The 13,835-nt window shown below is 39.5% G+C and overlaps 1 pseudogene; it reads left to right on the forward strand.

The window, feature by feature from the left end:
- Positions 1-1,264: 1,264 nt before the first annotated feature.
- On the forward strand, positions 1,265-1,383 carry LOC126197379 (5S ribosomal RNA; annotated as a pseudogene).
- The last annotated feature ends 12,452 nt before the right edge of the window (positions 1,384-13,835 follow it).

Raw genomic sequence — 13,835 nt, forward strand, 5'->3', positions numbered from 1 at the left:
TGTCACGTCAAATAATCATGGCGGTAACCCCCGCACTAGAATCGTAAGATCCATAACGAAGTGGTACTCACAGAGGCCTGCAAAGAAGTAGGGTGCAGAGAGAGAGTGCCTGCGGCCCAAATCCCAGCGCAACGGTTCCGTACCTTACTGATTTATGCCATTTTTCTTAATTTAACTGATCGCCTGATATTAAAAATTATCTGCCCCCAACATCGAATTGTCCTGTACCTACCAACACATCGGTCGGTCCAGATGGCTGTGGAAAATTGGTTTTAATGTATTAACATGCGAATGAAGTTAATCGACTTGCTAATTAGCTATGCAACAGGCCTGAGATTGCTATCATTAGTATCGTAATTAAGTATACAATGTATTAATACGTGTTTGGAAACATGATTATTACGTAATTAAACACTCTTCTTTGTATGGCATTGCACAGTTACTGAGGTTCCTGTGTGTGTGTGTGTGTGTGTGTGTGTGTGTGTAGTCCATTTCGGAGAACAAATTTTGAATGTTATTGCCATGAAACTGCTGACGTTGCGAAATGTAGAAATAATGTAACGTTTTGAAACGAAATATTCGCAGAAGACTCCTCTGGCTGATCTACTTGCTCATTCAAGCTACCTCGGAATGATACGCGAACTGTTATGTTAGGACTCTAAAAATTTATTTAAATTTCTCTCTGTTACAGTTTTTCTTTCACGTGTTTTATCTTCACACTTCCAGTTTCTTGAATTGCTTTATTATTTTTACAATGATTGTAACGTCTCGGTATGATCGGGACACCTTTCAGCATACAATGAATCGCTACAACGTCTTCGCGACATGCAGTTTAACTGAAAGCCATATCTACTTTTTAACCTGTCGCAGACATTCTGAAAGTCCAAATAGCTACACGAGAAAGATATCTGATCTCTAGAAACACAGAGCACCAACTGTTGGACTTTAGTTGCCCAGATACTCACATGAACGGTACCTGAGATATGTGTTTGGTTATATTGTGGGTGGTAGACTCGTAAGGTGGTGCACTTCAACAATTTCTTCGTTATGTGTTACTCGCATTACTGGGAAAGTTTACGCATGTAGAAGGAGAACTGGTGTGGTTTATGCACGATTGGGCACCAAAACAGTCTCAGAGTCTCATACGACAGTAGCTAACACAACGTTACTTGAGTGATAGCTTAGTTGAAGGGGTTCCAGTAGTATTACCTCCCCGTTGATCATCATCGTCACCAGTCATTTTACATCTACTGCTGGATAAAGGGACAACGGCCTTGCCGCAGTGCTAATACTAGTTCCCGTCAGATCACCGAAGTTAAGCGCTGTCGGACTAGGCTAGCACTTGGATGGGTCACCGTTCCGGTCTGCCGAGTGCTGTTGGCAAGCGGGGTGCACTCAGACCTTGTGAGGCAAACTGAGGAGCTACTTGATTGAGAAGTAGCGGCTCCGGTCTCGTAAACTGACAACCGCCAAGACAGCGATGTGATTAACTCTTGGCTTGGAGTTCCTCTTGAGACGCCACCGTATAATAGGCCTCGATGTGTCGCACATTTCCAAATACGTGGAAGTGCCTTCTTTCACTTGAGATGTAAATTATTTTGGACGTTTCTCAAGAATCAAGTAACACACAACTTCGAATATACTCTTTAAAAGTGTACAACTCCACACTAAAAAGAATTCCCCAAATTTTCTGGAGGAATTCAATGACTGACACACACAAAATCTGAAAGAGAGGTGCTTAGAGAGCTGACCCTCTTGGCTTGGCAACAGAGCCATTGCAGAGTCAAGTAACGATATAATCTCAGGCAGCAGCGATAGCGATTAAGGTAGCTTTTTTTCCTTTTAATTCATCATTCTGTAGTAGTACATTCATTCTAGATCATTGCTGCAGATAATAGACCAAATTTTCATGTAATGTTACAAATGCACAACACATTTCATGGTTCATTTGTAGAGAGCTGCTCCTATATCGAGTGTTCATTTCTCATTTGTCTTTGTATCGTCACATAAAACTGAAATGCAAAATTGCGCAATTTGCATATTAATTAATTTTCAAAGTTTCCCAATTAATTTTTAGTCTTAAGAGCTTCATTTTCTTTCTTACATGTCATAAATTTTTCTCGAGGCATCACAACGTGATGTTTCTCGGATTGCTTCCACTCTCTAAGGAGTAAAACCAGATATTGTCATCTTTGCATTCACTTCCTTCAGTATTCATAACACCTGCTCATGATGATCAATGACGTGAGTATCGTCATGGAGACAGCTGCAAGCTGCGTGATGTGACAAACGAGAAGACATCCTGAAAATGAGAACAGAGATGATGCTTGAAACGACCTTTCCACTCTTGTTTGACATGGCTAGAAAACTCATTGGCTCTTGTAAAAGTATATAGCTGTGATAGACTTTGTAGGTTATGAAAGAATGTAATGTTCCCAGTTTGTGGTAAAAGCTAAACCACATTGGTGTAGCTTTCAGTGAGTTATTTCGGTCTTTTGTTTCTCCGTGGCCGTGCGCTTCTGTGTCTCGTGAGCAGTGTTCTGTATGTAGATGACCTGACGACGTAATACGCATTTATGTCGCACTGTTTATTCCGTTCACGCTCTGATGCTTTGTTTTGTCAATGCGCTTTTCGGTAGAAAAATTTCAGCTGTAAATCTGAGAGAAGGGGGGGGGGGGGCGGTATTTCATAATGAGATTCTATATCCGCTTTATGGCCTGCTGGAAATACGAATATTCCTGCAAGGAGACAGGAGTTACACAACAAACCGTTTTATTTATTACAGAATAGTGGCAAAACGTGTGCCTACTCTGAATCTTTAGTTAAAACCCCTAATTCTTCAAACAGCATTCTCTAAGTTAATCTTGTCTGTGCACTACGTGTAACTTTTACCGTATCCACTTTAATATTGAACACTTTCTTTCTAAAGAATGAGTACCCAATAATAATAGTCGTAACAGATTAGAAACAAAATATAGCTGTTACATTTATATTGGTCACCTACTGCAGTTTTTCTTCCTTTTCGTTAATTATTATTACTGAAACAGTTCTTCTACCTACATCTTACGACAAGTCAGACGCTCTTAGCTAAACGCCGAAAATGTTGTCTCATTTAATATATGCCTGGTTGAAAAACAAGCACTTGGCTGAAACTGACATTCTCTTTTTTTGTGGGAACTCTGCAGTCGATGCTTGTACGACAAAGTCTATTGTCCGTCAAAAGTGAATATATCCACATTCAGACCCGGAAATATTGGCTACAATACTAACTCGTTGTTTTCTACAAACAACATGTATGCTACTTGGCAGAAAAATACGTAGTACCATGCGTGTTGATCATAGACAATGATGCGCCACTCTCGAAGAGGTTCCACAGGACCGAATCTGATGATAACATAAGAAATGTATGCAATTTAGACGAACAATGAAATTTGTAATGCGTGTGGTGCAATATTTTCTTAGAGGTTAGGATCCAACGCTGAAGTGAGAATCTGAGGAGCTCGTAAAATACCTCCTAGGCCTATTGATGGAATATGGTGAACATGGAAGATGAATGAATAATTCGTACTTCATATGTTTCCCTTTCACATCACCAGTGCACCTTAACCGCTGTTGCACTGCTCATCGAAAGATGATTCCTTTGCTCTAATCCCGTTTTTTCATCCATGTACGCAGGTTATTATTTTGACTTTTACGTTCCACATCGTTCGTGCTGTATGTTTATGAATTGATACAGTTATTACCTTAGTTGTGACATAAGAATGTGTTTTGATAAGAGAAGCGATCTGTTACAAAAACTTTGCTCAGCACAGAATATATGTCATCTGAAATATTCTTTGTTTTTAAATAGTTACACAACAACGTCGTTAGGTAAATAATCATAAAAACTAAAAACAGTACGTAACTAGTTTCAATGTATAAAAAATACAGTTGAAGTGAAGCTAGAAATTGGTGCATTAACGTTATGGCAAAATTTGCAGTATCATATGAAAGATGAACAATGTAGCAAAAAGTTGTAATCCAACACGACAGAAGGCTTTCAGTTTAAAAACTTTAAAATAATGGAAATACAACAACAAGCAGTTTCGGAGCAAATCCTGAAAGAGATCGAAAAAGAATTTCTCTCTGAAATCCTACTGATCATTAAGCAATGATGATGGTTTATTTTTATGCTGAACATAAATTTCTAATTCTTCTAAAGATTTAAGCAGTAGGTATTTGAAGGCATTGTGGAGAATTTTTAGGTCATTGTAAATAGACTCTACAGAATGATACTGTGTGTGATGTGTTGGCCAAAAATAGATTTACCAATTGCCGTTCGACGTATGTCTGATTTGAAAATTTCGGCCTATTTGTCGAATGTACAAGTTATCACAGGTATCACAAATTATATTATATACCCAGGAGTTTAAGTACTTATTGTCATGGTTGCTACTGGTATGCCTGAGTTTCATGTGCAATGAATTGTTAGTTGTGAAGTCTGTAGTTGCTTCTGTATTGATAAATAATTTATTAATTTTATAAAATATGTGTCTAAGCTTTTAGTATATTTGTAGCTGCTATTATCGTTAGATGAATGTGAATTCTGATAAGACTTTCTTAGTTTCCTGAATAAAAAATCAGCATTATCAATTTTATATCATTGGCTTTTGCGATTTGTTTAAGAACATTAATCTCTTTCTGAAGTTTAAAAATTCTGTGCCTCATGGACTCAAAGAATGCATTTCTATATTTATAGGGATAACAGGAAGAGTCACTGATAATAACATCACTTGTTGTAGTGTTTCTGTAAACTACAAACTGATGTACGTCATTGTGAATGGCGATTGTAATGTCTAGGAAATCGATACTCTTCTGGAACTCATGTTCAACTGCAAAAAGAAGTTTAGGTTGAACACTATTTAAAATGGTAGTTAATTAGCCGATTTCATCTACAGACTCATTCTGTAATATAAGGCATGATCGACACATGTAGTAAATGACCATACAAATGAAATCCAGGTTACTTTTAGAAAACGTGTTTCCATATGGTTTACAAATATTTCTACAAATGTACCTGCTACGGGATTTCCATGACAATACCATCTCTCTAAAAATATATTTCTCCATCAAAAGTGAAATAGCTGAAGTTTTCAAGTGATTCAAAAATCTCTGAAACTTCTCCTAGATTCACAATTTTGTGTATAATCAAATTGGCCTCTATGATATCAATAGTTTTGATAGGTGGTATATTAGTATAGAGATTAGTGATATAAAGTGAGGCAAATATGCCACTATTTGGAACACTGAAGTTGTAGATTTCTTCCACTACTCTGAAGGTATTCTCGATGTTAAAATTTTCTTCAAAAACATAAAAAGTTTTAGAATATTTCTTAGTTCTCCATTCAGTTTTTAGGATGGACAATTCTTATCGTTCACTGTAGAGTGAACAGGCATATGCATCCTATGTAATTTAATTTGTCTTAATTTTGGTACCTGGTGATTCGTGACTTTAAGAGAGGCTTTTTATTTGGTACTGAACAGGAAATTAGTACCATCAGTAATTATTTAGATTATCCTATATTTGGGAGTAGGGTCCTTATCAATATCTGAAAATACCAATTTCGTTAAATAAGTCTAGAATTTTAGAGCGGTAATTATTTTCGTTAACAGTAATTAAGGTGTTACCATTATCTCCTTTTACAGTGAAGACTGGTTTGCAATCAGTTTGCTTTGAACTGTTTTAAATTCATCGTTCAGTGTATATTTTATTTTTATTTTTTTCGTCAAAATGAGACCATCAGTTTTAATGCTATTTTGCAGAGCTCTGATTTCTTACATGGCATACTTAGTAGCGACTCTGACATCTGTTACGAGGAGGAGTTACTCGTACACTATATTCCAAACTCTTAATCAGTAACACATTTTCTGCAGCAGTAAACTGAATACTGGTACTGTTTGAAACCCTAGGAAAGAACTTATGTAAATCATTAGTACATTCAGCATTACATCTTTAATTTAATAGTCAACTTTTGTCATTGATATTTTCAAACTTACTTTGCCTATAAGAAATAATGTCGGACAAACATAATCAGAAAATAGATTGGACAGTTAACCAACAGCATAAAACGGTTGCTGAATGTGGCAACCTTGATTTTTTAGCGATACCTGGTGATGTTGTGCAACTACTATGTCAGAGGGTATTGGTTGTGTGACGGGGCATAGTGGTGAAAGTAAGAGTTGGGAACAGGTGTACTAGGGCACTGTAAAGCAGATCTCTGCCCACTGGATTCTGAAGGGGATAGAATTCCGCACGAACTAGCACAGCTCAGTCATGCCACTACGCCACCAATAACATTATCCACACTATATTCCTTTATAAAAGGCATCAGAGAAACCTATCGCCATTGACCCAAGTTCCATTCCAGGAGGAAAACCCAGCCCTTCTTCTCCATGCACGACAGTATTGTGGAGGGAGCGATCACATTCATCATGTGCAGACCGTTGCGTACTGTCTGGGTCCACACATGTGTCTCGGACCCCCAGATGGTGTGGCAGGCTTAAACGGCGAGTCGTGGAACCGGGTTGCCATAGATCACGGGGCCAGTAGTTCTCCCCTCTGGGTTGAGTAGCAGTGGGGCAGTGATTGGATGTCTGGAAAGCGTCTGACGTATCGTCTTGAAAACATCATTGTTAAAACTTCCATTCATTGTTCATCAACTGCAACATTTTGTGATGATAACCAGTGCGGTCTACCTCTACTGGACGTAAGTGGTAAGTGACTTGTGAAGAGCTGCGGCCGTCAGCAAGTGGCCCATTGTCATACAACGTCATGGAGGGATGATGGCAGTGACTTGGCAAAGCCACTGATCACAGCTATGGGTGACGTACACACTGCACAGGTAGGGGCTCACTGAGACACTCAGAAGCAAAGGTGGTTGAACAGCTGTACTGCTTTGGGCTCGAACTGTTGGCTATCAGGTGGCGTGGTGGTTGGAGGGTATTGGTCTATGCTAGTAGGAGGGCCATATCTAACAGTGACAGTGACCAGAAGTGGAGACTGGTTGATCCGTGTAGACTCGTGAATTAGTAGACCATTGTAGATCCCCCATCGGTGCTCATGACTGGCAGATTGAAATCCCTCTGAAAAAAAAAAAAATGAGGAGCATTTACAAGGATTGGGCCGTCCTTCTTTTCCTAAAGCATCAGTTTCTATCACATAAGCCATAACAGAACCGTGGCTCGGAAGTGAAGCAATCAAGACAACCATGCCACAGTCGCTCTGAGTTTCTGATGTGTAGATGCTACGCCCCTGATCCCCCCCCAGGTTGGCCCTACTATATGGTAACCTCTCCACGCCTCAGAGACGTTACTTGCCAAATCACTACGTAGCCCCTGATGCAACGTCGCCTGGCCGGCACAAGCTGACCTGCTTCCGCGGCATCTTGCATTGTCCGGGGAAGGTGTCTCACCTTTACACATCCGGGCGCAGTAAATTATTTGCGGCGCAACAGTATATCCGCAGTTCCGTAGCACTCGCCTGTGATATCCACAATCCTTAACTCGTAGATGCTGGTCATCAGCTGGTGGTGTTCACTGCTGGCGACCACTACTTGGAAGATCTTAAATATCTTCTATCTCCTGATAGCGTTTGAATATTCGAATGCTGAATGTTATAAGTCAATTCGGAATGCCTATTCCAGTGCTGATACCTACTACATGTTTATAGTAATTATAAGCGCATGGTATAAATTTGGAACGACCGTTCGAGGCACTTTGACGGACTGAACAATGTACACAGGTTGCTTAGTCACGTTCACGATTGTGGACAAGTGCACTATACTCAGCTCAGCTAAGGTGACACATGTCACCGATACCTCCTAATATCGTGTCAGAATTCTTCTTTCCCAGCGTAGTGCAGCAGCAGCTCGACGGAGCATGGACTCAGTAATCTGTTGGAAGTCCCCTGCAGAAATACTGAGCCATGCTGCCTGTATGGGCTTCCATAACTGCGAGAGTGTTGCCAGTGCAGAATTCTGTGCAGGACATATCGAGATGGGTCCCATAACTATTCGATGGTATTCACAAACTGTCTGGCCAAATAATTCGCTCGTATCAAAACAAAATGCTTCAAATGGCTCTAAGCACTATGGGACTTAACATCTGAGGTCATCAGTCCCCTAGACTTAGAACTACTTAAACCTATCTAACCTAAGGACATCACACACATCCATGCCCGAGGCAGCATTCGAACCTGCGACCGCAGCAGCAGCGCGGTTCCGGACTGAAGCGCCTAGAACTGTTCTGCCACAGTGGCCGGCTCCCTTGAATCGTCCAGAATGGTTTTTTAAACCATTTGTAAACAATTGTGGCCTGGTGACATGGCACATCGTCAACCATAGAAATTTCATCGTTGTTTGGGAACGTGAAGTCCATGAATGCCTGCTAAATGTTCTCCAAGAAGCCGCCCGTAACCATTTCCCGTCAATGACCGGTTCAGTTGGCCCACACCAGCTGCTGCCAGCAGCTCGCACAGTGCCTCGTTGACAACTTAGGCCCATGGCTTCGTGGGGCCTGCGTGACACTCGAACCGTACCACCAGCTCTTAACAACTGTGCTGCAACTCCCTAAATGCTCTTATTCTCAAATGCCGGATGAATATAGTGTAGTTTTTCTGTACTGTGTATTCCGCTGCCTCAAGACGCATACACAGTTTCGAACTGTAGTACTTGTCTAATTGTATAAAATCTTTAACTTAAGATTTACCTCTTAATGAGTATATAATAACAAATTTTACCTTTTTTAAACCTACTCAATAATTATATCAAAGAATCTATAAAAAAGTCTGCCTATTCTATGCTTTTCCGTCCTTTCCTGGAGTGTTGCTGTGCGGTATAGGATACTTACCAAACAGAACTGACGGAGGATATTGGAAAGTTCGTAAAAGGTTGGTTGGTTGATTTGGGGGAGGGGACCAAACAGTGAGGTCGTCGGTACCATCGGAGTAGGGAACGATGGAGAAGAAAGTCGGCTTTGCCCTTTCAAAGGAACCACCCAGCCATTTGCCCGAAGCGATTTAGGGAAATCACGGAAAATCTAAGTCAGGATGGCGGGACGCGGGGCTGAACCGTTGTTCTGCCGACTGCGAGTCCAGTGTACCAACAACCACTGCGCCACCTCGCTCAGTAGTTCATACAAGGACTGCAGAAATAGAGAAGAGAGTGTCATGGATATGAAGAGCGATTTGGGGTGTCTGTCACTAAAACAAAGACCTTCGGAGGGCAAAACCGTTGTTGAGATTTCGTGGCAACATCTCCAAAGGTTGGAGTTGGCTTCCGTCGACATAGGGAGAAAAGACCCTTGCAATAAATTAAGAGAAATCATAGCTTGCACGGAAAGATTAAAGTATTAATTTTTCCAACGTGCAATTCGAGAGTGGAACGGTAAAGAAACAGCTCGAATGTGGTTCTATGAACCCTCTGACGGGCACGGAGGTGTGAACTGCAGAGTAGCCACGTAGATGTAGATGTAGATGAAGAGAACCGAAACCTGTAACACAGTGCAATAATTGTCATTTTGTAGTTGAATAAACCTTTCCAAAAAGAGACCGAGCGAGTTGGCGCACTGTTCAGCACACTCGTCTCGCATTCGAGAGAAGAACGTTTCAAATCGACGTCCAACAATCTTGATTTGGGTTGTTCGTGATTTTCCTAAATCTCGCAAGGCACGGATGATTTTCTTCTCCATCCATCAAACAATACAACCCTGTGCTCCACTTCTAATGACTTCCCTCTCGATGGGACGTAGAGCCCTATTTTACTTCCTTTCTAAAAGGGGAAAGAGTGCCTAGGCCATAGCATAATCGAAGCAGCTGAGAAAGTCCCTCTCTTAACAGTAATATAGATTAGAATCCTTCATGAGAAAACACTGCAACGTGGTTGGAAGAAAGCACAGTTCACATCCGTCAACATCAAGGAGAGCATTAACGTCCTCGAAACTGACATCCAGTTGTTGTCGAATATTAGAACATATACTGAGCTCAAACGAGAAATCTGTATACTGGACACATTATCGTTCTTCGCTGTTACGAGCCAGTTTCATCCTAATCACTTAAGAGGCCTTGTGTTCAGAATAATTTTACTTCCCACTCTCATGCTTGTTCTCGTAATCAATGAGTAGCTTATATTTTAACTATTAATTTTATACAAGAACTGACGTATATGAATAAGCGAAACGAATGATTACCCATGGTGTAATGGTGATATTGGTTGTTAGATTTTCCGCCGTCCTAATAAGAAGTGATTAAGCATGTCGTTGAGTGTAATTAACCTAATCATCTTTGACTAGATCACATTTACAATACGAGTGTTATAAGCTTTATACTTCACTGTGTGTCTTTGTTCTGATAAGTGTTTATTAGAGGAACAGCGAATATTTTACAGATATGACGAATTGTTTCGACTGTCAGTACCTAGTTACTTCTTCTGGAGTATTGCTATGAACTTGATCGTTCTATTGACCATGCAAGCATACCAGAATTACACTACGTGTGACCATGGCTACTGCCGTTGATGAGACAAAGATGTTGAAACAGGGTTTTTCAGCGACATGTTAACTCACATTTTTATTCGAATGAGTAGATTTTAGATTGATTAGTATGTATTTTACACCACAGACTAACTTTTATTAACTAGGTACCATATTCGTTTTCCGGTTTCTTATTATTCGTTTTGCGACGTTATGATTGACGTTGTTTAAGTAACTTGCTTCACTGTCACTTCAGTATGATGACAATGCAGTGTTATGCAAACATAACTCTATTTCTACCTTTCCCTCCCTTTACTATTATTTAATAATGGATCTTACCCTACATATGTCTGATAAGCAATGTACATTCTCTTTAGCACTGTTTATTATCACCCAAGTGTTTTATATATACCCCCATTTCATTTAATGCTTGACATTGATCTGTAATAAAAACGATTATGCATAGATAATTTCATTTGTACTTATTGGTTCAAATGGTTCAAATGGCTCTGAGGTCTATGGGACTTAACATCTGAGGTCAGCAGTCCCTTAGAACTACTTAAACCTAACTAACCTAAGGACATCAGACCCATCCATTCCCGAGGCAGGATTCGAACCTGCGACCGTAGCGCTCGCGCGGTTCCAGACTGTAGCGTCTAGAACCGCTCGGCCACTACGGCCGGCGTACTTATTGGTACCGGTACCACATAAATTGTTAATTTCCAGAATGATGGCATTTAATGAAAACGGCCAAAATGTAATTAATTTAATTGAATTATTCCATTATGTAATATGTTTATAATATATTTGCTTACACAATAACTTATAGATTACTGATGTGACATTGGTCGTTGTATGTATGGTTTATTTTATAGGGCTTGAAGATGACGACGTTACAACGTTGAAACTAGTTGCCAAAATAAAATCGACACCTTATATGCAGGTGCAGGAATTTCTTCATTTTTAATATAAATGTATACCAGTTGACGTCCCACTGTCCTCCATTTCAACTATGGATGTACGAAGACTATCGATGCCGTCCGCAGTTTGGGTTATTAAAGTAGTTAGCCAAATTTAAGAAGATATCGTATTTTCAGTCAGGACTAAAAATTACCTCAGAAAATTTTGTAGAAGCCGTAGAACTGAACCATGATAAATACAACCCATTCAGATGTACGGTAAATCTTTATTTCTGATCCAACTACCTTCACGGCGCTATAGCCACATCTTCAGAGACACAGCTACATGCAAACAAGAGTAAACACGAATAAAGATCATGTTTCGTTTAAAATGTTATTATACTATACACGAAGTTATATAGGGAAATATTTGTACTCAAATTTACAATTTATTACAAGCGATAAGCAGTAGGACACCCTACGTTCTTTGTTCCATTGTGATAAAGCTGTTAAACCGCCAAGAGTTCGGTAATCCAATTCAAAATGAAACAGAATGAAGCGAATATCATCGCGATACAGGATAACTAGAATAATAGTAATAAATGGTTGTCAAAGATTGTACATTGCCGATGAGAACGTAGCTTTCAGCACCTACGTATATCAGATCTTTGGCATCAATTTATTCCTTTCCTAGCTTTCCTGTATCGTGATGATGATCCCTTCATAGTGGTTCATTTTAAATTAGACTACCAACTTCTTGACGGCAAAACAGTTTCATCACATTGGGGAAAAAATGTTGCGTTATCTACTGCTTATCGTTTGCAATAAATTATAAAGGTGAGTACATATTTTTCTTGTATAGCTTCGTACATATTATTAAATTTTAACCGATACAGGATATTTATTCGTTTTTACTCTTTTTTGACTCGTTTTTACTCCTTTAAGATGTGCCTCTCACGCCTCAAAACTAGTTGGATCAGAAATAAAGATATATCATATGGCTGAAGCGGTCTTATTCATCATGGTAAAAAATTATAGATGACAGGAACGAGCACTCTGTGTAAACACCTGGCATCTCAGGTTCCCTGCCACACCCCAGATTTGTAAAACTGGACTCTCCTGACCGTGCTAGGATATGGAACACAACATTGAGCTATCGTAAAGTATAATTTATTACCTTTACACCACTACTTGAAATTAACCTGAGCACTGACTATTTCAACAAACAATAACAATAATAGTCATGTGGCATGATTGTCTGTTCATACGGCTGGTGTGTATCTTTCAGCTCAATGCCATTTTGGTAACATGAGTGTCCCTAACCAACTCCAGAAATCCTGCTGAGAGGAGGGACCTCCAGCCTAACTTGGAATCCGAACAACATGATATTCTCACTTCTTTGAGAAGTGAAGGCTAGGGTAAAGGTAGACTTTCAAGATTTTATAGCATTGAACACTATGATCTTTAGGTTTGTAGGCATATAGACCAAGCCCGACATACATGCAACAACAATACTTAAAGACGACTCTCAACTTCGTGCAAGAAATCAAGCCTAATTACCATCAGAACAAATATATTGCATAGTGATATTAGTAACTAAAATCTACTTAAAACAGAGAAACAGCAGTCTGTGTTCCAGTAGTATTTAACGTAATAGCAGTGGCAGAGTCAATTAAGACAAAAAACATCAGACGACTGATACTGCTTTAGTTTACTGTTCTATATAGTCACAGTACTATTGAGAAATTAACAAGTCATGCACTTTTCTACGTCTTCGTTGCTCCATGAGCAGTTATTCCAGCGTCGAGGGTCGGCGCAACTTGCACCACGGAGCCCACCCACCGTTCTGGAGTCTGAAGATGGTCCTTAAATAGAACCGAAACCAGTCACTCCAATAAAAATAAAAAGTTGCTATCAAGACTGTTTTTAATCTTTAAATTTTAATTTTAAAGATCACTGATAATGTTTTCAAAAATTTTATACATACTGGTTGCTGTACTAACCCCGTTATGAACCGGAAACAGTTATTAAATTATCATTGTTTTACATCATGAATAATAATAATATTGTGTGACTGATATGTTATGTTTATGTCAATGCGTATCTTTTGTAACGGCAGCAGTTGTCAACGGGTGAACCAAATTTCTTCAAGACTGAAATTAGGTGGTTCTGGTCTTCGTCTCGAAATTTCTGAGGACACTAAAGCCATTTTAACATCGTGATTTACTGCGAGCTCCTTGTTTCAACACCAGTAATATTTGACATCACTTTCAAAAGCAATTCCAGACGTATTAGATCTTGATCTCATTATTTTAGAACAGCAATCAGTTTCAGAGCAATACGTCCGATTTCCCTTACTTGCCCACCAGGTGCGACATTGTCACAGTAACATTCTCCAGTGATCCAGGTTTATTTATTTTATTCTGTTA

Source organism: Schistocerca nitens, chromosome 7 (genome assembly GCF_023898315.1).
Source record: "Schistocerca nitens isolate TAMUIC-IGC-003100 chromosome 7, iqSchNite1.1, whole genome shotgun sequence".
In the NCBI taxonomy this organism is placed as follows: Eukaryota; Metazoa; Arthropoda; class Insecta; order Orthoptera; family Acrididae; genus Schistocerca; species Schistocerca nitens.